Genomic DNA, 23,998 nt, shown 5'->3' on the forward strand with positions numbered 1-23,998 from the left:
GCTGCTGGTTCTTCCCGGGTTGGCTACTATCCCTTCCACCTCCGTGGAAGGGCAGTTCCCCCTGGCCACATTCCCCACTTCCGCAGGGGAGCGGCACACCGCCGGCCGGCTCTCTCGGGGGCTGCACAGGTGTTCCTCTTAGATGTTCCCCTTAGATGTTCCTGGTGCATGCCGTCTCTCTCCTCCTTTATAGTCCTCCTCCGCCAATCCTAACTCGGCTGCCCACACGCCGAGTACGCTGCTCTCCAATCAGGAGCAAGTCCTACAGTTTATTGGTTGAACTGGAGGCAGCTGTGCAGAAGCTGTTTACTTCTCTCCCAGCGCCATATTGTGGGAGAGCAGATGCATAGAATAAGTCTTAATTCCAGCAACTTAGTCTATCCGAATTGCTCCCCACAGCGTGGTGTGAGGATCAGCAGCTCAGGTCCCAGCAGAGAGGCCCCGCAGGACCGGAGAGACCTTGGGGACCCTTCGTCCCCACCCTGCTCTGGGCTGCAAGGGAAGCCACTTGACACTCAGGCTGCTGTGACTCGGCCGGAGAACCCGGAGCTGGGTTGTGGGAGGGGACCAGGACCCGGCTGACGCTGCGCCCCGGTGTCTCCCCCAGTGGGTGGAACTCAGTTCAGATCTGGCACGAACCCCCGGAGCCACAGTCAGATGCCGCCAGCACAGGGCCATGGCCACGAGACTGCCACACTCCCGACCGCCACCTGCAAAAATCAGGCGCCCCCTCTACCACCAACCCCCGCCCGCCGTTCCCGTCTCACAGACTCCACTGAGCTGGGATCCAGGACACGCTTAGGGCGAGATCCCGGAGGGAGCGTGGACTTCGGTTCCTCGCCCGTGGAACTGGGACTGTGGCCTTCCCGCCCATGTGTGTCCCCACCAAGCAGGCGCCCTCCTGAGCCGGGGGCCGGCCTGTTTGTTTCAGGGTCTCACTGCGTGGACGCAGGCTCCAGAGGGGGGACCGGGCCCACCCTGAAGCCATCTAGGGGCACTGGGAGTCACCACGTGGGATTCGAAGGAACATTCCAAGAACTTCTATGGCAGCAGCCTGTCAAGTCGCGCCAGCAGCCACAGACAGCTCAGACCTGCGTCCACCGAGGCTCCAGGAGACACTGGACAACAGCTGGGCCGTTCCTGACGGCCGCTGGTAGCCCGCACGGGCGTCACCCAGGGTGGGACGGACAGCGGGGCACAGCCGCAGCAGGTGTCAGAAACCATGACAGCAAGAGGGGGCGCTGGCTGGACCAAGCGACAGGGACACTTCCCCTAGAGTGCCCTGCAGCAGGGCCGGCCCCCGCACGTCCAGGCTGTCCACCTCAGTGGGGTGGACGGAGGCCGGGACGCTCGCTAACTCTGTTCAGCGGCTGCCGACCCAGGCGCCTTTCATAGACTGCAGGAAAGAGGGCGGGGACCCCGTGGGAGGCGGAGCCGACGGCCGCTCCTGCCTGTCCCGGGCGCAGCCGGCTCTGGTTTAAGTCGGTTACCGTGTAAACGGATTGCTGCCCTGTCTGTATGACAAACGGATTGGAGCTCCTGTCTGAGCGATTGGGCGCGGAGCCGTGAACCTTCCAGACCTGAGCTGGATGGGTGCCCCAAGGCGTCCGCGCTCTCCTGGCGCCTGGGGCGGACGCAGCCTGCCCGCGGCTGCCGTGGGCTTCAGGAAGCAGATTATACGCTTCCCTTCCAAATCCCAGTCCGGTAGGCGGGTCTCCAGAGTGGGAGGGGATTAACCCAACGAATCAGAAAGCATCAGATGGCACCGGTCTTGGAAGGCGTGGGAGACCCGGGTCCTTCCTGGAAACGGAACGTTGCTAGCATCAGCCACAGGCCCTAGCAACCATGGGCCGTGCGCCTGGAGGTGACGAGGTCAGACTGAGGCGCACACGGGGTGGGAACCGCGCTCTGACCCCCCTGCCCGGGTGCATGCTAAAACCTCCAGACAGTGGCAGGTGTCCCCCGCCCCGGGCTGAGCACAGCTGCTGGCCTTGGAGGTAGCCACAGGTCAGTGCCCCTGGGCTGAGAGCCACGGCCGACGTGCACCTGGGAGCAAGCAAGCGATGTTGGGAGCAGGAGCCCTAGGCCGGGGTTACCTCTGAGAGCAGGGGCCCCAGCCCAGGGCCACCTCCCAGCAGCTCCTCCCCGAGGACAGTGCCTCCATCTCGGTGCACCCTCGGCAGACGCCCACCCCCGGAGCACTGGCAGCTGCCATCACGAATGAGCACACGCCAAGGCTTAAACCGTGGAACACTGTCCCCTCCCAGCTCCAGGCGCCGCCGTCTGCGCTCAGGGCGTCGGCCGGGCAGCACAGTGACCAGCTCCGAGAGACTCCCTGCCTCTCCCGGCTTCCAGAGACCCCAGGAGTCCCCTGGGCCCTGGCTGGCCCATTGCTTCCCCTGCAGGGGCACCGGCTGTGGGGGTCAGGCTGTGCCCCAAATGCAGGCTGCGCTCAGCCAAGATCCTTGATCACAGCCACAAACACCCCTTTCCCGAAGAAGGTCGCGTCCACCAGCCCTGGGGCCAGGACTGGGCAGATCTGTTTGGGGTCAGTGCGGCCCGCTACCGGGTACGATCACCCAGCTCGTGTCCCTGCTGTGTGCCGGGCTCCGGCGTGGGCACGGGGCTTGGGGCAGCAGTAGGCAGGGTCCTGGGTCTCGTGGTGCTCGGGGGTGCAGGCGGTTGGCGTGTTTGCTCTGCCTTCCAGGTGAGCTGTACCTGGCCTCCCTAGGGGCAGGCAGCTCGTGACGACCTCCCCAGGGCTGCTCACGGGGTGACGGCTGCAGAGCACGGCCGAGCCCTGCCGCGGCAGGAGGAAGCTCACTGGCAGCCAGGGTGTCCGCGTCGGCACCAGCAGAAAGTCCGTGTGCCTGTCCAGTGCACACAGCTCCGGGGCTGTGGAGTTTGCAAAGTGCCGGTGGAATCCCAGCAGGCCCAGGGCGGCTCCCTAAAAGCATGGGCTGCCTTGCAAGTGCTGGGCTGGAGAGGACGCGAGAGGAAGTGACTGGGGCCCTGCGTGCAGCCTGCCTGTCGGGAGCTACAGGCCCCACGAAACACTGGGGCCACTGGCCATGCAGCACCGCGAGGGGACAGCCCCACGTCCATGGGGCCGGGGGGGGGGTGGCTCCTCCCAGCCCCCGGGAGACGAGTGCCTTATTAGCCCTGGGCTTGCCCCCTGCTGATCTGTGGACCCTGAGCCGGCTCGGCTGAGCTGACCTGTGCCCACCCAGAACGGCCCAGAGCGATTTCTCCTGGGGCCGGCCGCTGGCACCTCCCAGTCCCAGGCTCACCTGTCAGACTCACGCGCCAACGGCTGTGGCAGCCAGAGCTGCTGCTTCCTGGCCAAGGAGCTTCTCCACAGCTGGGCTCCCCCAGGGCTTAAGGTGGACGCTTGGGGGCTGCTGAGCAGGTGCGGGCACAGCCATGGGGGGCTGACTCTGGGCATGGGGGTGGGGTGCGGGCACAGACCCGCAGCTCGCTCCCACCCACGGCCGCTCTCCCCAGTGGTCTCAGAACTCCAGGCAGCATCTGCAGCCGGCCTCCACCAGCCTCCCAGGGACGGGGCCGTGACGAGGGGGCCGTGCCCTCAGCCCCTACCCATTTAGGGTCCCGATCGATTTGCATGATTAACGGAGACCTGCCTGTTGACTGACAACCGGGCCAAAGGGGAACTCGCACAGAGACATGCATGGTCATGCCCAGCTCTGAGCAGGAAGACCAAGATGGGGGGCTGGGTCCCCTCTGGGGGTGCAGGATCACCGCTGGCTCCCGGGCCCCTGCCTGCTCCTGTCTGGCCTCTGCCCGCCGCCCCCATCTGGGGTCTCACACACACAGCTGTGGACGGTGGGGGCCCAGAATGGGATCCCAGGCAGCCTCCCTACCGGGCTCGGAGTTCAGCTCGGCCACACGATGGGCACAAAGCCGCGCCCCAGGAGCCCTGCCTAGCCCCCGTCTTGGTCAAGGAGAGAAGGCCAAGCTGGCCAGTGCGTGCAGGGGCCGGCAGTGCCCACTGGAGGTTTTTCGGGCACCCCCTGCCTCCCGTAGCCCCAGCCAAGGCAAACCCACAATTCCTCTGCGTCAGCCTCGGGTGCCCCAAAGCCCCCCGACTCCAGGCGCCATCAGAAGCTGCGGAGAATCGGAAGGGGAAGCCACGTGTGGGCGTCTCTGGTGCACAGAGCAGGCCTGGGGTGTGCACCAAGGTCGCCCTGGTGATCGGCGTGGGCGCTGGGGTTCTGCTGTGCCCCCGCTCGGTAACTGAGCCACGCACGCACGCTGTGGACCCTGCAGGCAGCACCCACACCACCCGAGGCTCTGAGCCATGCACGCACGCTGTGGACCCTGCAGGCAGCACCCACACCACCCGAGGCCTGGTGACGACCGCAGCGGCTCAGCCCCCACCCCCACGCCAGACCTGTTGCTGCTGGGGGTGCTCAGGACCACACCTGGGCAGCCATCGTCCTGGGGGCCAGCGGGAACCGGGCTCCCGGCAGCCCCGCCTGCTCCCCCTGGCTCCCAGCCCCCCCCCCCCCAGCTCGCTGCCTTGGTGACATCACCTCTCCCAGAGCAAAGCAGGGCCTGGGTCTGGGGAGGGGTCATGGGGAGGGGCAGGGAAGGGAGGTGGGCGGAGCGTCCTCAGCCGCCTCCTTCACTCACTCAAACGTCGGCTCGGTGTCTGCTCTGTTTCGGGCCTGGCCTGGCCTCTAAGTCACATCAGTGTCCCCGGCAGGGCACAAAGCAGAAGTCAGTGCTGTGGTGGCAGAGGGGAGAGACGGGCTCAGCTGCCGCCTGCGTGCCCAGGGCGGGGATGGGAAGGGGCGGTGTTGGGCGTGAAGTCCTCAATTTTTCTTAAAGGTTTGCTTATCTTATTTGAAAGGCAATTAGAGAGAGAGAGAGAGAGAGAGAGAGAGAGAGATCTATCCACTGGTTCACTCCCCAAATGGCTACAATGACTGGAGTTGGGCTGATCTGAAGCCAGGAGCCCAAGCACGTGGGCCATCCTCCACTGCTTTCCCAGGCACATTAGCAGGGAGCTGGACTGGAAGTGGAGCAGGTGGGACTCGAACCAGCGTTCTGATGTGAGACGCTAGGGTCACAAGTGGGGTGGCTTAAGCTGCTGGCCCGGTTCTGGGTTTTTCATCAAGGGGAGAAAATGTTTTTGAGCAGAGATCTGAGGAGGGCAGGAACAGCTGGAGCAGGTGCAGAGGGCCTGGGGTGGGAGTGAGGGGGCAGGGGAGAGGCTGGAGCAGGTGCAACAGGCCTGGGGTGGCAGTGAGGGGGCAGGGGAGAGGCTGGAGCAGGTGCAATGGGCCTGGGGTGGGAGTGAGGGGGGCAGGGGAGAGGTTGGAGCAGGTGCAGAGGGCCTGGGGTGGCAGTGGGGGGGGCAGGGGAGAGGCTGGAGCAGGTGCAGAGGGCCTGGGGTGGCAGTGGGGGGGGCAGGGGAGAGGCTGGAGCAGGTGCAGAGGGCCTGGGGTGGGAGTGAGGGGGCAGGGGAGAGGCTGGAGCAGGTGCAGAGGGCCTGGGGTGGGAGTGAGGGGGGGCAGGGGAGAGGCTGGAGCAGGTGCAGAGGGCCTGGGGTGGGAGTGAGGGGGCAGGGGAGAGGCTGGAGCAGGTGCAGAGGGCCTGGGGTGGGAGTGAGGGGGCAGGGGAGAGGCTGGAGCAGGTGCAGAGGGCCTGGGGTGGGAGTGAGGGGGCAGGGGAGAGGCTGGAGCAGGTGCAGAGGGCCTGGGGAGAGTGTGCCTGGCAGGTCCCAAGGACACGGGGAGGCCCACGCGGGAGGGTGTGGGGTCCGGCGGTCGGCTGGCTGGAGCGGGGAGGCCTCGGCGCCGAGCAAGGACACTGAGGATTTTCTCTAAGCGTGAGTCTGGTGTGGACTGGAAACTCCCACGGGGGCTGCTCCCTTGACGGCCTCCTCGCCAGCCTCAGTCCTGCTCCGGTGGAGGGCGTGGTCTCCACCCGACGCCCAGCAGGTCGGCTGCCGCTGTGCCCTCAGCCCCAGGCGTGCAACAGTCCTCTCCAGGCGGGGGTCGTCGTCGGGGGTCTGGCCTTGGCAGGCAGGGGTCCCCTCGGGGTCAGGGTCTCAGGCCGGGCTGCAGCATTGACCTCTGGCTCTTGGCAGTGGCTGATGAGGGCACCTCTTGCTCACGGCTCCGCCTGGAGCCCTCCCCAGACCCCACGCCCCCCTTTCAGGGGTTCCAGCCTGGGGAAGGAGCAGGACCCGCCGTGGGATCCCACCTGGAGTCCAGGACACGTGGGTGCCGAGGCCAAGACAGCACTGCCCCGCCCTGGTGGGTGTGGGGGGAGCTGTGTGCATTGGGACGGCTGGGGGGGGGGTGAGCAGCTGAGCCTCAGCCGGGGTGGAGGTACACAGAGGTGCACATCCCACGGGACGGATGCACAGAGCAGGTGCCCCACAGCTGCCCCCTCGCGTCCCCATCTGGTGAGGACAGTGACCGACGGCCTGGCCAGGCCGCCCTGAGGGTGAGTTGCCGGGCAGGGCTCCCAGGGCTCCCAGGGCTTTGCTGAGCACCTGGGTGGCTCTGTGGTCCCCTCGGCCACCCGGGGAAAGGCAGGTGGGAGGGGCTCAGAGCCAGGTGCCTGCGCCACCTGCCACCCCCTGGGCTCCTCTGCCCCTTGCACTCACAGCTGATGTTTCTGGGCCTCAGTTTCCCCGTCTGTACAACGGGGTGGTGCTCAGATCTGAAGATCGGGGCCCTCAGTGGACATCTCAGCTCCTCCGGGCTCAGTTTCCTGCACAGAGCTGGGCGTCCTGTGTGGCTGGCAGTGGCCCGGAGCCCCCGGTTTCTGGAACCTCATCCCCCAGAGCGGGGGGAGGGGCCGTGCTCTCTGCAGGGCCCACTTTTCTGCATAGAAAGGGACAGAGTGGACATGGGTCAGCCCCGCCTGCTCATAAGACCTCCGGCCTCCGACTCTCAGTCCAGCCAACTCCAGGTCGGGGAACTTCCGGTGGCTGCCTCTCCATCTCCAGCTGGTGCCCCGCCTGCTGGCAGCCTTCCCGAAGCCTGCTAATGAGCCCCTCGGAGCCGGAGGCCTTGGCCAAGCCCCTGCGGGGTGACCCCTGTGCTGCTCAGCCTGGAAGACTCCGTCTCCCCCACCAAAGCCCGTGGCCGCTCTGGCTGTCAGCCCCCTTGACCCTTGGCCCTGGCTTGGGTCTGCGGCACCTGCAGAGGAAGCTGATGGCTCTGGGGAGCGCCCTGGAGAGCCGAGGTTGGTGTGCGTGTGGCCGTCACAGCCAGGGTGCTCGTGAGTGCCCCTTACCAGACTGTCGGCTCGGCACCGCTGATCCCAGGGGGCTCTGCCGGGGGCTGACCCCTCCCTGTGCCCCGGCCCTGTAGCCGCCCCCTCCCTGCCTCTGAGCCTGGCAGCAAGGCTTGGGCAGCCCAGACGCTTCCTGTCTGCATGGTGGGGAAGGGGAGCAGATCCCACGGGGTGGGCTGCACTCAGGCTCAGCACCGTGCCCACCCCACCCTCTTGCAGCAGCCTCACCCCAGGACACACTCAACCAGGCTGCACCCAACTCACTCTGGGGGTGGCAGGGACAGGGGAGGGGCCAGTGACTCAGGAGAGAAAGGAGCGGCCACGGGAGAACCACGCTGACAGCCCCACGCCTGCTGCTGCTCCTGCGGCCGGTTCAGCCCCGGTGCAGAGTTTGCCAGGGAAAGGGGTTGCGAGCCAGGACCTGGAGCTGGAATCTCAGACGGCACGTGCCTCGGCGAGACCAGCCGCAGCCGGCAGTGGGAGCAGCGGGCTGGGGCTGTCCTGGCAGAGCTGGCTCTGAGCACCCGCCATCCCATGCCGCGGCAGGTAGACCGAGGGCCTGGGGAAGCTCCGGGTAACCTGGGCCTGGGTCCCTGCTCTGCAACCAGCAGGAGGGGGGTGTGGGTGAGATTCCCACCCACACACGAGCTCGCTGTCCTGAGCGGCTCCGGGTGCCGCGCCCTGACCTCCTGCTCTGCGCGGTTGAGGGGAACTCCTCCAGCTGCCCCACCCCCACTCTCCCTGGCCCCTGAGACACCGAGCTCCTTCTGATCCACCCAGGGACTGACCCCCGAGTGTTGGGAGCTCCTGGACCCATCGGGCTTGGGGAGGGTGAGCTCCATTCCCCTGGCGATTCATAGCAGCCACAGCCTAGACCCTGGTGGAAGCCGCGCTCCGCGGTACCGGAGTGGTGAGTGGTGCTGGGTTCAGGGACTTCCTCACTGTAGCCGACACGGCCCCTGGGCTTCGACGCTGCCTCGGGGTGCAGCGCTCCCTGCTCCAGGTCAGCTCTGTGTGCCGGACGGTTCTGTCCCACCTATCGACGAGGGAGGCTCAGGACAGCGCGGCCGCAGAGCGAAAGGAGGCGCCTCCTCAACTCGCACGGGGTCCACACACAGTCTCTAGTCGCTGGGGTTCTTGCTGAAGCTGTCAGGGAACAGCCTTGGGCTTGGGTTCAGACACTGGTGTCTACTTCCAGTGAGGCAGGAGAACAGAAAGGGATGGGGCGGGGGTGCGGTTTAGGACTCCGCCGAGCCCAAAACAGGAAGCTGAGAAATGGAAAGAATGTCCCAAAGCAAAAGTCCTCGGGGGTTTTGTGCTGCCCCTGTGGGCTCTGCGGTGATCGGGTGACTCCCCGGGGGGTGACCAGCTTCCGGGTCTCCACGTGGCACCGGCTGCCCCTCCACTGTGGGGTCGGGGATGCACCTGCTGGCTGGAGCATCTCTGGTCCCGCGTTTGCATGCTGGGGAGGCCACGTCAACACTGGGGCCCTTCGGACTCACTTCTGAGCGTGAAGTGAGCACGCTTGTCCAGGCACACGTGTGTGGCAGTCCCTTCCAGGGCCCCAGGCCTGGAGCACCTGCTGGCCTGGGGGTCCAGGGCCCAGGTGGGCAGTCGGTGTCCGAGATCCTAGGATGGTTGCTTCCCCGACGTCGATCGCCAGCCGTTAGGTTCCGGGCACTCCCGCTGCGTCTCTCCCCGCCTCACCGTGGGCAGGTGGAGTCCTGGCCCGCCCCGGCTGCCCAGAGCCCTCCCACCTGGCCGAGAACTTGCAAGGGAAGCAGGGGGACCATGGCCCAGCGACGTCCCCTGCAGACTCTCCTTCCGCGGCGCTGGTTCTGCGATTTACATTAAGGGCTATCACAGGTCGGGCTAAATGGAGCAGGTTTGCAATTAGTTTTCAAAGTACTTATCTCATTAAAGTAAATGAATTATTGATTAAGTGACACTCATGCTTTTAGTGAGTGGCGTGGCGCCATCCGCGCTCTGTGCCATGGCTCTGGGGGCCGGTGGCCGGCACAAGCAAACTTGCTTCGCGCAGGGATTTTTTTTTTAATTTTAATATTTCCTTCTCGTTATTTAGCTTTGTAATTAAAGTGGATTCACGGGAGACATGAAAGGGTCGGTTTACGGGAACAGAAGCCCCAGAGACGAGTGAGCTCGTGGCCCTGCAGGAAAGCAGAGAGCTGGGGGAGGGGGGAGTCTTGCATTGCCAGACCACCACAGCTAATGCGGGCTGAGGAGGGGCTGCGATGGCTGTGCCGAGCCCACCAGCGCCTGGTCCACCAGCCCCTCCCACCTGCACCTTGCAAGTTCACGGTGCCGGCAGGCGGCTGTGGAAATTCCAAGAGCCTGCAGGTGGCGGGGCCTGGAGACCCCGGAGGGAGGCAGCAGGGAGGAAGCCGAGGCCACACTGGGTTCCGGTTCCATGCAGAATATGCAAGTCCCGAGCTCGGTGGACGCTCGGCCCGACCCCGGCAGAACCCCTGCCCTGAGATGCTGGGGGGTCGGTGGAGGGACTTCTTGTCTCTGGGAAGGAGGAGAGAGGGAGAGCCCAGGCCGCTGCCCTGAGTCCCCGAGGATGGAGAGCAGCCGGCCCGAGAGGCCAAACCAAACTCCGGCTGCTGGACTCTGGCCGCCCCGGCCCGTTCGGTGCTGACTCGGCGACTTCCCGGGAGGTGCCGTCACGGGGGAAGATGGAGTACCCCATTAAAGGCTGCCTCTGATTTCCGCCCGCGGTTCAGATGAAGGTGGCCTTGCCCTGAGGGCAGATGGCAGGGACAGAGCTCCGGGCTGAGGGCCTGTGCCCCTGTGAGCAGCTGTAGCGGGACAGAGGCTGGGGTGTCCACCTGTCACTCACCAAGGTCATTAGCATCCGGCCACAGGGCTGCTGGGCAGAGTCCCCGAGGATCAATTCTACAACTTCGCCCCAGCCCCCCAGGCCCCTCCTCCGAGGTGACCACCTGGCTGCCTGTTTCCAGTGCCAGACAGGAAGGATGTGGCCAGGGCGGGGGGAGGGGGCCGTTAACCAGCAGGACAGGCGGTCAGCAAGGGCCACCTCCAAGCCCACCTGCAGCTGGGGCAGGGGCATCGTCCCGGGGACACCGGAGTGGCTGAGCCCTGGCCCAGCAGCACAGCCGGGGGTCATGGGAACACAACAGGAGCCCACGCAGGAACGCGGACTCCACCGGTGTGGCTGGAGTCCGGCTCTGCCACATCGGGGTTGGGGGACGGCCGATGGCAGCTGTGAGGGCTCAGAAGGGGCCGGGGGCCTCGGGCCGGCCAGGGCAGGCAGGGGCTCCCTGAGCTCCCTGAAGCTGCGTCTGCAGCTCCCGTACCCCGCGTCGGGGCCAGGAAGGGGCTGGGCATCCCAGGGGTCAGCGTGCCCGCCTCTGGGAGGTGCTACAGAGGCAGAGGGGCTCCAGGGAGGAGCGACCTGACCCACCTGCTGTCACCGAGGGGCAGAGCTGAACATGAGAGGCTGCTCCAGACCGCGGGGACCTGTGCCCAGACACCCGCACGCCTGGCCTCCCTCACAGGGAACCGGGAGGTCACCGCAGGGTCTCTGGGAGCTCCTGGGCCTCCCTCGACCCCGACACAGCTGCCTGCCCAGGGCGACGTCTGAGCCATGGCGACTCAGCAGTCCTGGGGGCAGCTCACCCAGATCCCGGCCCAGGCAGCCTGTGTGGGGACAAGGAGGGCGCCCTGGGAGTCCAGGGCCGGCCACACTCCGGCTCCTCACCTGCCCTGGCAGCTGGTGTGACCTGGGGCGGGGGTGTGACCCCACCACAGCGCCAGCCCACGAGCCACCACAGGCGGGAGAAGGAAAGATGGTGTGGGATGGACGCCCCTTGCCCAGCACACACTGTGGCTTCCTCGCAGGGGAACCCGCCCAGGAGGAGACGAGGGGGGCGGTGACCAGCAGATTCCGGAGCTGTACCCTTCTTCCCGGCTCCTCCCCCAGCCAGGCCACGGGGCAGCCACTGGGGGCTCTTGCTAACTGGTTTGAGTGTGGCTTTCAGGAACTCTTTGTGATTAAAAAAAAAAGTCATTTAATTAAAAATGTTGACATTGGGCCTGGACACCCCGCCAGAGAAAGTGGCTACAAATTAACCATTAAATCTTTAATGGTCCATACAGAAATACCCGTTTCTGGTTCCGTATATGCTGGGTATAGATAACCACAGGGCTTCTGCCGCCGGCAGGGGAGGGGCCGGTTCTTTTCCAGCCTCAGCCGGTAATCTCATTCCGTGAATATAATTAAAAGTTAAATTAACCCCAGCCCTCCTGGCTTGGGTCTGGGCGGGGGGGAGGGGGGCTGGTGGAGCTGAGTGGAGGGCCTCAGGCAGGTGAATGTGCCCCTGTGGGGTCCCGCCTACGAGGAGCTGTCGGGGACGGGGGTTGGAGGGGCCACGGGTCACTCAGCAGTGGCATCCGGGTCCAGCCCCAGTGGACACGGAACGGCAGCTGTGTCTCTGAGGAGCGTCTTGGCCATGGCTCCCCTGGACTGGGGGAAGGGGGTGCCCCCAGAGGCTGCTGCTTCCCCACTCCCTGGGGACGGCCAGGGTCAGGAGACAGAAGCAGAGGCCAGGAGGGGGCAGAGGCCCCGGGCTGGCCAGGCTGTGGGAGAGGAAGCCACCGGGAGGGTCCCGTGTGGGGTTGGAGCCAGGGAGTGGGGGGCGGGGGGGGGTAAGGAAGGAAGGAGCCATCTGGAAGGAAGAACAGAGGCTTCCGCGTGCCTGGGAGGCAGGCCCTGCACAGCGTGACTGTGGGAGACGCTCGGAGGAGGAAGAGGGGCCCGGAGCTGGGGGCCTTGTCACCCAGGTGCACTCCCTCCCCTGAGCCCGTGGAAGGTCCGGCTGGGACGGCTCTGGGGGGAAGGAGGGGCTGGGAGGTGGAGTGGAGGGAGCCGGGGCACGCACAGGGCACCGTGGGAGTCGCTGCCGCCAACTGGGTGACTGGCAGCGGCCTGAACCTGCGAGGTGCAGACTGACTCCAGGCACGCCCTGAGGCCAGACGGCCAGAGTGGGCGGGGACAGGGACAAGGGCAAGGGACGGGGGCGGGCTGTGCGGCCTGCTGCTTGCCCCTTGGACCAGCTCTGGGAGGAGGCCCTGAGGCCCCAGGTGAGCAGGTGGTGGGAGCTGGCGGAGGCAGTGGGCCCAGCCCTGGGCATCCTGGTCGTCCGGAGGTGTTGCAGTCAGAGCATGGCGGAGGAGGCCGGAGCACGAGGCGGGCAGGAGCGTCGGGGCGGCAGGTGTGCGTTCTGCCGTGGGACCAGAAAGACCCGGCTGGGGGAGGCCGCCTGAGGGCGTGGCTGCTCCAGAATTACCCTGCAGAGACGAAGGGGCAGGTGTCTTCCTGCAGGTGGAGGACCCACAAGCAGAGACAGGAGGTTGGGAGCAGTGGGAAGCTCTCCTGGACCCGGTGGTGGACCCTGACGGGGGCTGAGGGGGAGACGGGCATGGGAAGTGGGCCAGTGCCTGCCGTGAGCAGCCCTGGGCACTGGGTTACAGAGCTTTCTGGAACCTTGGGCAGCTTGGGCCACAGGATGGGGCTGTGTGTGTGACACTGTGGACCTGCCTGGCCGTTGAGTTGAGGATGGAGGGGTCTGCAGGGTCTCCAGGCCAGGATCAAGTTCAAGGGCTGAGCAGTGTTCTCAGGGAGATGGTGGGCCTGAGCCTTGGCTCTGAGGGTGGTGAGGGAGGAAATGGACCGAGCCAGGAGTGGGGGACAGCTCACCAGGGCACCGGGGCCAAGGGCAGGGAGGCGAGTGTGCCGGGGGCTCTGAGCCCAGGGCCAGCGCTGGTGCCAAGGAACCTGGAGGTGCAGGGTGTAGACTGCTCGGGGAGGGGCTGTTGGTGAGGGCAGCGACCCCGGCACAGGCCACCGGGCGTGTGGTACCAAGAGACACAGGGCTGGCCACATGCACCAGGGAGCTCTTGGAGCTGGGGCCAGGGCTCAGAGGTCATCCTGGGCCCAGGTCCCCTGGCAGAGAAGGCAGCAGAGGGGCGGGAAGCCCAGGGCCACCAGGGGCTGAGCCGGCAGCCAGGGTGTGGCGAGAGCCAGGAGAGCAGCTGAGCCCAGGGACCTTGCAGGAGAAGCTCGCCACCCCCCCCCACCCCGCCCCGTGCACGGCTTTTGCCAATCAGCCATCCTCGCACACGGCACGCCCCCGAGGGCGGCATCCCCTGGGCACACACAGCCAGCCCTCCATGTGCTGCAGTTCATGGTCAGGCCGGCGATGGCTGAGCGTGTGTTGCACACGTGCACGGGCACACACGCTCACACACGCGATGGTCCCCCAGACACGGCAGCGTCACAGCCACGCGTGCAGCACGTGCGTCTGGACTCTGCATGCCTGTGCAGCGTGCAGGGGGATGTGCGCTCGGGGGCTGTGTAATGCAAAGCCATCTCCTGGGAAGGACTGCGTGTCCATGGGCTCAGGTGGCCGTGGCAGCCCTGCCCCTGGACTGCCCCTCACCCTGGCAGGGGCTCCCGCAGGACACAGCCCGAGACGGTCACTTTTGCTGTTATTTTAAATCCTGAGCCTTAGCTTCGGGAAGGGAAGCGTAAGCACGTTCACAACTCATCGCGCGTTCCGTCTCGGCCAAGACGGTCCGCGTGCACAGAAGCCGGGGGAGACAGCCGCCATCCGTTATGAGATAAACCCAGCTGTCGATACAGGCGCAATCCACACATTAGCCACTTGTCGACGCGGCTGAGTTGCAGCCGGACCTGGGCCGGGCCGGGGACGGTGCTGACGAGGCTGTCTCCAGTGGAAGTCGCCATCCACAGTGGGATAGCCGGGCGGGAATAGCCGGGCGGGAGCGATGCCCCCAGGCACCCCGGCAGAGCCAGCAGTGTCCTCGGCCTCGCTGAGCGCTAGCTGTGCCCCGGGGGAAGGGCTCAGGTGCCACCATTAGAACCGGCCCCTCTCTGGAGAGCTGAGGCCTGAGGGCCCCCTGCAGGTGCCCGCAGGACGGTGAGGCTGGCAGGGACTTGCAGCATCGTCACAGACGCGGGATGGAGGTGTTTGTGCCGTGGTGGGGGCGTTTGTCCGCTCACAGACCCCTGGGTGTGGGAGGCGCAGCCGCCAGGCTGGGTCGGGCAGCCGGGACCACGCAGCAGGAGCCTTCCCTGTGGTTTCTGTTGGAAGGAACCGGTGAGGCGGGGTGAGCTGGCCCAGGGCAGGCTGCTTGGAGCGATGTCAGCGGCCCTGGTGTGTGGCTGGGGCCCGGGCCTGGGGCAGTGGGCGCAGATGGACGGTGGCCCAGGGTGTGGGAGCTGCTACGTGGTACTGGAGGTGTGGGCTCTGGGCCGGCCAGCGGTGTGTGAAAGCGGGCCCCAGGTGAGCCATCTGCTGTGCCCAGGGATCAGCCTTCCCGGGCCAGTGCACTGTCCGAAGCTGGAGCAATGGAAACAGAATTTAAATATGGTGAATATTTAAATATGGTGAATTTAAATATGGTGAATATTTAAATGTGAATATAGCCAAGCTGAAGTCCAGGGCCCGGATGTGCCAACCAGAGGGAGAGGGCTGAGCCCAGGCCCTGGCTTGGTTCACAGCTCAGCATCTCCAGGCCTGGGTCGACAGCCAGGGCGCAAACAGCAGCTTGGAAGCCCTGGGCAGCAGGGACTGTGGCCAGTGGGTTCTCAGTGGGCTGGGGGCCCTTTATCCCCCGCAGGGAGAGCGAGGCAGGCCCCGGGGAGGGCCCAGGGATGGCAGGACCCCACTCCAGCCCGCAGGTCCCCCGCTCGGAATCGGGAGCCCTTGAGCGAGGTCCCTGCCGCAGGAGCCCGGCCCGGGCACGGCCTCCCAGGTTTCCCGCCGAGCCTGCAGAGCTCCCAGGCTGCCGGGGCGGCTGAGCAGAGCCAGGCCTGCTCGGGAAGAAGGCGGAGGCTGAGTTACCCTGAGCATCAACGCCTGCTGCCCGGGACCTCCTCCCGCGGCCTCAGCTTCCAGGCCTGGGCCCAGGAACCAAAGCACCTGCTGGCAGGGCTGGGGGGGTGGGAAGGGGAGTGGCCCAGCAGAGCCCTTGCACCTGCTGTTAGCCCCCAGGGGAACGGGGTAGCTCAGAGAGGTGGCTCTGTGCCCCTGTGGAAGGGAGAGGAGCCCACTGGAGTCCCCGACTCACGCTCCCCATCCCACTCAGGGACAGGGGCCCCGCCAGCCTCAGGAGCTGCCGGCCCTGTCCTGACTCCCAGGCCCAGAGGGACGGGAGTCTTCATGGAGCTGCTTCCGTCCCTGGGCCCGGAGCTCCGTACCGCCCTGTGTGTGTTGTGCCCCCCAAGCGGAGCTCAGTGCAGCCCCTGCCGCTGCTGCCTGGGGCGTCTCCACGAGGGGTCAATACGGATTGTAAAACACTGCATGGATTCTTCTTCCCACCAAAGTTTATCTTTTATAGATTGCATCTCCCCAGGACAGCGGGAGTACGCTGGGGCCCGGCACGGGAGACCCATACCCACCAGGCTGACCCTTGCACTCCAGAGCTTACAGACCCAGAAGGGGCTGGGGCCAAGTGGAGGCTGCATGGCCCCCAGCTGTGGTGGCCACAGCACTGCACAGACACGGGGTGCAGTGCCCGGCCCCCTGGATGCCGGCCCACATCCCTTAGGTTTGTGTTAGCGCTGGCGAGGGAAAGGGACCAAGGGCCCCCACAGCCCAGGGATGCCCCTGGCCACAGCCCGGCTGACTGGGGTCCCCGCTGGCTGGTGGGGGCAGCTGAGGGGGGCCGACCAGGAGCACCTGGAGGGCAGCTGTGGCCTGCTTGAGGCGGGCATCGCCATCCTGTTGCAAGCAGGGTTGGCCTCCACTGCCACCACCACGTACAGGAAGACGCCAGCGTCTCAGCGGGCAGGGCTCATGCCCGGACAACGTAAAGGCAGGATTGGAAACAGGGCTGCGGGCTTTAAATACAACCAGCAAGGCCGGGCCCCACGCTGCCTTCTGAGCTGGCCGGTAGCCCGATGCAAATCGGGGAACGTGGCTGATTATAGGATTGTCATTGCCTTAGAAAGTGGCTTAAGATCCAAATGTTATGGGGTGGGCGCTGTGGCATAGACAGTAAGGTCACCGCCTGAGACACCAGCATCCCAGATGGGCGCTGGTTCGAGTCCTGGCTGCTCCAATTCTGATCCAGCTCCCTGCAAATGGCCTGGGAAAGCAGCAGAAGACGTCCCAGGGGCTTGGGCCCCTGCACCCACGTGGGAGACCTGGATGGAGCTTCTGGCTTCGGGCTGGCCCAGCCACAGTCACTGCGGCCAACTGGGAAGTGAACCAGTGGATGGAAGACCTCTCTGTCTGTCTAACTGTGCCCTTCAAACATATGGATTAATCTTTAAAACAAAAATCCAAATGTTTTCCCACGGATGAACACAGAACAGGGACTGTGGTTCCACCCCACGCGGGAAGGAAGCCCTGGCCCAGGTCGGCCCACTCCCAGCGCGGGGGAGGGGGAGGGGAGCTGGGGAAGAAGAGAACGCTCTGGAGGTGGAGGTGGTAACGCTGCACATCTGTGTGGGGGCTTCGTGCCGCCGAGCCCCCTGGTGTGTACTTTATCACGACAGAAAAATTCCAGACCAATAAAAACAACCCCAAAGCAAAGCCAAAATGTGGCATCAAAGCCCCCCTGGAGGGAATGAGTGTCTCGGGGTTCCTTGCTCGGAAAGTCACTTCTCTCCGTCCCCCGGCTTGGGGCCAGGCCGGCAGGCGGCTCCTGGCTCCTGGACACCCACCCCCGCACCCCCCCAGCCGCCCGGCCCGCAGTCGGAGGAGGGGAGGCACTGGGACGAGATGGGCAGGCGAGGGAGCCGGCCCTGCAGACCAGCAGGAGCAGGAGCCGGCGAGGCGGGCCGAGGCCACTGCTGTGGGCCCTCGGGACTGCTGAGGGTGACCGGAGGCTCTGGAGACGCTGCTGGACGACGTCCCCCAGGGCTGCCACCACCAGCGACCACAGCCTGAGGCTCTGATCCAGCACAAGGGGTTTCCTGAGCCAGGAGTCGAAACCGAGGCCAGGCTGGGTCTGAAGGCTCCCAAGGAGGGGCCTCCCTCAGCCCCTCCCACTGCTCCTGGTGGCCGTCAATCCTGGCCCCCAGGGCCCCCGCCCTGTGCGGTCCCTGCGTCCTCGCCGCCTCTTTGGAGGACATCAGCCATTGGAGTTAGGGCCACCCTGATCCTGCATGGGCTCGTCTGAACCATCCCATTGGCAAAGACCCATTTCCAAACCAGATCCCATCCCACACGCAGAGGTGGGGGGGGTTGGGGGGGCTGTAGGTTTGCTGTCCTGCCCCAGCGCACTGGGAAGCCCTCCAGGGAGGGCTCACAGGCTGCCCTTCCCCGGGCCGTTTGCACGTCCATGGTGGGGCCCCTGGCTTCTCAGCCCCACCTGCAGAGCAGCACGGAGCGTCCTGTCTCGGCCCGGCCCCTGCGGCCTGTGTCCACCTTGGAAAATGGCTTCTCTGGACTTCAGCTTCACCCCTGGCTGACCCGCGGGCAGGAGGGGATCCACGGTCCTGTGGCTGGCACCACTTGGGAGCTGAGGCCATGCGGCCACCCTGGGGCCTGCGAGCGGTCACTGCGGCCCACGGCTGTGTGCAGGCCCAGCAGGGCAGACGAGGTGCCCCCACTCCCACCCCGACACCCGCCGTCAAAGTCCGATGCAGTGCGTGAATCAGTGCGCTGGTCAGAGCTGGGCTCCGAGGGGCGGAGCAGGTGTGGGCAGGTGGCAGGGCTGCGCGTGGGCTGCACGTGGGCTGGAGCAAGCCCGCGTGTGCTCCGCGGCCGAGCAGCTCTGCCGTCTGCCTGCCATGCTCCCAGCTTCATCCGGGGCTCAGCCCCCAGCGTGGCCAGCAGCTTCGGGGGAGCCGGGGGCCCCCAGGGCTGCCCTCAGCCCCAGCTCCTCCTCCTCCGGCCGTGGGGTCTGGGGCAAGTTGCTTCCGTTCTCCAAGCACTGGGTGGGAGGGGATCGGCCGTGGGATCTGCCCACGCATGTGGTGTGGCGTGTCCTCGGCAGGAGCAACTGTGCGCACCCCCGTCACGGGCAGCTCTGTGGATCCTCGGGTACACGGACAGGCGGGGGCTCACAGAGTCCTGGGTGCCCGCAAGGCCCACAGGTGGACTCGGGGCAGGCACGGATGCCACTGTGCCCAGCCTCCCTCCCCTGCGGGACCCCATCCGCAGGCGCCCTGGGAGGAGGTCTCAGCCGTGTCCCTTGCTCCGGCTGCCAGCCAGGGTGTGCAGTGACAGCAGGAGCTGACGGCGCCTTCTGGGGGGGACCCCTCCTGCCCGTGGCAGGCACGCAGGCTTCCTCCCCCAGCAACGGGTCAGTGTCGCCGGCATCCCCCTCCTCGGCACCCTCCCCGCACACGGGGAGCCCAGCACCTACGTGGCAGGTGCAGGACGTCCCAGGTGACAGCAGGGAGCCGCCAGGAGTGGGCGTGGCCTGGGGTTTCTCACACTTGGTGTTGCGTGATCCGCACTGGAAGCCAGCTCTGCTCAGTGCCATGGTCTCAGGCTCGCCGCTGAAGAGCGACTGCTGTGTAGACGGAACCAGGTCAGGGGCTTCGGGGGCTGGGAGCCTCTGCTCCGCCCTTCCCGGGGAGTTAAACAGAGGCAGCCGCGGAGGGCCTGGGGAGGAGAGTGGTGGGGAAAGACCCCACTCCAGACTCATCAGGGGAGGGGCAGGCCAGCCGAGGGCTCAGGGGACGAAGGGGAGACTGGTGGGGGTGGGGGCAGTGTGGCAGTGTCTGCCTGTCTGTCCGTGGCAGGAGGCCCCAGGAGCAGACCCGACGCTAAGAGGACCCAGCCCCGTCCCGTGAGCCCAGCTCTGTCTCTGTGATTCGTTCGCTCACCCATTCCGTAAGCACCCACCTGTGGCTGCCCCACTCTGGGCCCTGCGGACTCGGGAAGCCGTGGGCTGTGCCCCGCACAGGAGCGCCTCCCCTGGGCACCCCAGAGCCTGCAGCTGTGTGTCCAGCCGCCCTGTGGTGCCCTGGGGGAGTCAGCACCACCGGCCGGCTGAGTGGTGCTGAGCCGGACTCCCGGAGGCACCAATGACCGCAGCTGACTACCCTGCTGGGTGGCTGAGAAGCTGCTCCACACGCCACGCCCCAGGAGGGCCTCTCTCCCTCCCTCCCTGTCTTTGGGCAGGTGAGGCAGGGGTGAGTGAGGCGAGAGGTGGTTGGGGAATTGCCAGGTCCGAGAAGGGGAAGGTGACAAGGTTCATCTCAGAAATGCACAGAAGTCCCACCCAAATTGGCCATTCTGCCCTAGCTCCTGGGAGGTGGGTGTGGTCTCCTAGAGGTGAGTGTGATCTGGGAGGTGGGTGTGGCCTCCTGGGAGGTGGGTGTGGTCTCCTGGGAGGTGGGTGTGATCTGGGAGGTAGGTGTGGTCTCCTGGAGGTAGGTGTGGCCTCCTGGGAGGTGGGTGTGGTCTCCTGGAGTTAGGTGTGGTCTCCTGGGAGGTGGGTGTGGCCTCCTGGAGGTGGGTGTGGTCTCCTAGAGGTGGGTGTGATCTGAGAGGTGGGTGTGGCCTCCTGGAGGTGGGTGTGGTCTCCTAGAGGTGGGTGTGATCTGGGAGGTGGGTGTGGTCTCCTAGAGGTGGGTGTGATCTGGGAGGTGGGTGTGGCCTCCTGGAGGTGGGTGTGGTCTCCTAGAGGTGGGTGTGATCTGAGAGGTGGGTGTGGCCTCCTGGAGGTGGGTGTGGTCTCCTAGAGGTGGGTGTGATCTGAGAGGTGGGTGTGGCCTCCTGGAGGTGGGTGTGGTCTCCTAGAGGTGGGTGTGATCTGAGAGGTGGGTGTGGCCTCCTGGAGGTGGGTGTGGTCTCCTAGAGGTGGGTGTGACCTGGAAGGTGGGTGTGGCCTCCTGGAGGTGGGCTGCTCTGCTGGGGACCCACATCCTTTCTGTGTAGCAGGAGTGGAATCCGCCGACGTGGGAGTGGTTTCTGGGTGAAGTGGGCGTGGCCTTGCAGGAAGGGGGCTGCTCTGGCTGTGGGAGGGACCCCTTCCTCTCCCTGCAGCAGGGTGGTCTATAAGGAGATGGGAGGGACTCTCTGCCTCTCCGTGTAGCAGGTGCCTCCTGGGGGCACAAAGAGCTTCCTTAGCCACCCTGCAGGGTGTGCGCCAAGACGGAGGAGGACCCAGCAGGCTGGGAGCAAAGAAACCAGCCAGACCCGGGTGCTCGGCCATGGCGCTGGGCTCCTGGGCACTCAGCCACAGCTCTGGGCTCCTGGGCCACCCTGACTGTCCCTCCAGTTCTGGTTTTCCCCAGAGACTGCAGTGGGTCCCAGTCCGCAAACCCACTGTGGGGACGGGGCTGGTTAACAGAGCGCAGGTACCCAGTACTCCTCTGTGCTTCTCTCGGACCAAGTAGCACCTGTGGGGAGAGCCTGTGAGGACACTGGGGGCGGGGCAGGGGCGGGTGGGGGCGGGGCTGGGGCAGGGCTGCAGTGCGCTGCTTTGCCAGCCTGATCTGCGCTGGTGCTGCCCAGAGGTTGGGAATTCCAGGGCAGAGAGAGTCCATGATGCTTGGCGGGACCCTCCGGTGCGACAGCTACAGGAAAGAGACTTGGTGTGGGGTCGGGGAGGGGCAGGGACAGCGACAGGAAGCCCCAGCCCCCAGATCCTCAGATTAGTCCCAGCCCCCTCCAGGCCCTAGAGCCCCTCCCCCGCGGCATGGGCTTGCACCCTGGGACTCCACTGGCTGGAACCGCACTGTCCTGAGCTAGGAGAGCAGTCCTCACTTCAGGAAAAGAAACCACGGGGAACCAGCACAGGAGAATCCCCCAGGACCCCGGAAGGCGTGGGTGGTGGCAAGCCTCTCGCCCAGCCTGTGGCCGTCGCCATCACTGGATCTGCCGCTCCGCAGAGCCACTTTGGTGGCGGTGGGCAGAGAGGGCTCCTCCGGGTGCTGGGGAGGGAGGTGGGCCGCAGGGACCACCTTGACAGTGGCCGGCCCGTACCCAGGCCTTCTGCTGCTCCTTGGCCCACAGCCCCCCCCACTGTGGCTGGGGGCAGGGTAGCCTATGAAATACTTGAGTCTCACCATTGTGGGTCTTTGTTTTTGAAGATTTTATTTATTACTTGAGAGGTAGAGCTACAGAGAGAGAGAGACAGAGAGAGAGACAGAGAGAGAGACAGAGAGAGAGACAGAGAGAGAGAGAGGTCTTCCATCCACTGGTTCCCTCCCCAAATGGCTGCAACAGCCAGAGCTGCCCAAGCCAAAAGCAGAGAGCTGGATCGGAAGAGGAGCAGCCAGGACACGAACCGGCGCCCATATGGGATGCCAGCTCTGCAGGCAGAGGCTTAGACCACTGCACCACAGAGCCAGCCCAGGCGTTACGTCTGCACAGACCCTAACAGCAGCCGGCCAGGCTCTGTGCGGGCCAGCGTCCTGCCCCCCTAACGCCCGCTTCCTGGGGGGGAGGGCTCTTCCGTGCACCTGCTGGTGCGGCTGTGGGGGCGGCGGCTGCTCCGGGCGTCGTGAGGGCAGTGGGGGCGGCGGCTGCTCCGGGCGTCGTGAGGGCTGTGGGGGCGGCGGCTGCTCCGGGCGTCGTGAGGGCTGTGGGGGCGGCGGCTGCTCCGGGCGTCGTGAGGGCAGTGGGGGCGGCGGCTGCTCCGGGCGTCGTGTAAGAGACGCGGCCGTGGCTGCCTGCTGCTCTGGTGACTGACGCAGACACCGACGGAGACTTTTCTGGATCTCAGGAAAGCGGCCCACCAAGCTGCCGTTCAGTTCCAGAAAGTTCCCGCTTGCTCTTGTTCTTTGCTAGGCCGGCGCCGCGGCTCACTAGGCTGATCCTCCGCCTGCGGCGCCAGCACACGGGTTCTAGTCCCGGTCGGGGCGCCGGATTCTGTCCCGGTTGCCCCTCTTCCAGGCCAGCTCTCTGCTGTGGCCAGGGAGTGCAGTGGAGGATGGCCCAAGTGCTTGGGCCCTGCACCCCATGGGGGACCAGGAGAAGCACCTGGCTCCTGCCATCGGATCAGCGCGGTGCACTGGCCACAGCGCACCGGCCACAGCGGCCATTGGAGGGTGAACCAACGGCAAAGGAAGACCTTTCTCTCTGTCCCTCTCTCTCACTGTCCACTCTGCCTGTCAAAAAAATGGATGCATGTGGATGGACGGGGAGGGGCGGCTGCTTGGGGTTTGGGGTGATGAGATAGCTCTACCTCCGCACAGTGGTGCTGGCTGCACCATGCTGTGTCCCACAGTGGCGGATGTGGTGACGTGTACTTACCGTGATTATAAAAAAAGGTGTGAGCTGTAGGGACAGAAAGCCATGAAACACGACTGAAATAAATGAAGAAACCCCAGTTTAAAGAAACATGTGCCTCCCTGGTCTCTGAGCTGCCTGTGACCTGGCGAGGGAAGGACCGGCACACAGGTGGGGTCCCGGGCCCCGCAGGTCTCTCTGTGGTGTTAGGCAAGAACCCGGATCTCTCTGGTGCCGGCCAGCAGCTGGTCCCCGCCAGGCTGTCCAGGCGCTTGGGGGGATTTAGAATCCTCTCGCCTTCCTTCAAGATGAGATGAAAATCATTTTGCAGGCAGGGCAGCCCACAGAGTGACACGCCCCCCTCCAGGGGAGACAGCCCCCCCTTCAGCCACCAAAGTCTCCATCCTTGGACAGCCTCCAGACCAAGTAGGGGAGGGGGAGGAGAGGCAGGGGAGTTTGGGGCAAAGGAAAGGGACAACCAGAAGCAGCAGGGTCGTGGAGGGAGCGAGCTGGGAGCTCCTCCCGCGGTGTCAGGAGGCAGGGTCTCAGCTGGGCGGGGCCCGCACCTGCAACTTGATTGTGACTCTCTCTTCTTTCTCTTTTTCTCAGAGAGCCCGGAGCGCCCCGGGGAAAATTGGCTGGATACAAGGTAGAAAGACTTTCTCTTTTTCTCCTGAATGCTTTGTGACAGATATGCGCAAGGCCAGCATCTCGCGAGCTGTGGGGCGTGCAGGCCGCACTTTTGGGGGTTGCCCATGTGCTGGCGGGAGGAAAGCTGGGGGCCTGTGCCGGGGAGCGCTGGTGTCCTCCAGCACCCCGGGGCGCCCCCTCCGTGGCCCCCAGGGGCGGGCCCAGAACACGCCGGGCAAGGGGCAAGGGGACAAGGAGTTTGCTCTGAGGCCACTCAGGTGGCCCGGGAGGCAGCATGCATTCCTTCCTGGTCCCTTCCGCCGGCCCCCCAGGCTCAGCACCGCGCCCCCCAGTCTGGTCTGGCTCCCTCCGTGGCCTGGGCTCAGTCAGCTCCGTTCCCCGTGGCGACCTCACCAGCCACTGTGCACCTGCCACTCTCCTTTTCAGAGTCCCCTGCAGAGTTTACGGGGTGGGGGGGGGGGTGCGGAGGTCATGTTGCTCTGAGCCTTTGTCTACCAACCCCGGCTCCGGCAGGCTCCTGGCCGGTTCTGCTCTGAGGTCTGAGCCGTGTCTGTGTCCAAGCGGTGCTGCTCCGGCGGAACAGGGGAGGCCGGGTAACAGCGAGGGCTGGAAAGCCCAACACCGTGGTGCTGGCGTCTGCAAGGGCCTCCTTGCCATGTCATGGCGGAAGGGGGTGGGCGCGAGCAGGAGGGGCCAGCCCTGCCCTCTCCCGGCATCCCCAGCCCCCATGAGGAGGGTGGAGCCCCCTGGCGGAATCACTTGGTCCTGGTGCCGCCACGTCTCAGCACAAGTGGCGGAGGCATGAGCGCCTGAATGTCGCGGGTGATGAGTGCGAGGCAGCCCAGGTCCCCCAGGGATAACCTCTT

The 23,998-nt window shown here is 65.7% G+C and overlaps 1 protein-coding gene across 11 annotated transcripts in view; it reads left to right on the forward strand.

Moving 5' to 3' along the window:
* Window positions 1-23,998, forward strand: part of RBFOX3 (RNA binding fox-1 homolog 3) — a 327,226-nt gene that overhangs the window by 199,156 nt on the left and 104,072 nt on the right. For 3 of the 11 annotated variants that reach the window (XM_070060198.1, XM_070060200.1, XM_070060199.1), the window contains exon 3: window positions 23,091-23,130. The exons of the other annotated variants lie outside the window; for them this stretch is intronic. The gene's annotated coding sequence lies outside the window, so the exon portion shown is untranslated. The remainder of the gene's footprint in view (window positions 1-23,090; window positions 23,131-23,998) is intronic. 11 annotated transcript variants of the gene reach the window in all.

This window comes from Oryctolagus cuniculus, chromosome 17 (assembly GCF_964237555.1).
Source record: "Oryctolagus cuniculus chromosome 17, mOryCun1.1, whole genome shotgun sequence".
In the NCBI taxonomy this organism is placed as follows: Eukaryota; Metazoa; Chordata; class Mammalia; order Lagomorpha; family Leporidae; genus Oryctolagus; species Oryctolagus cuniculus.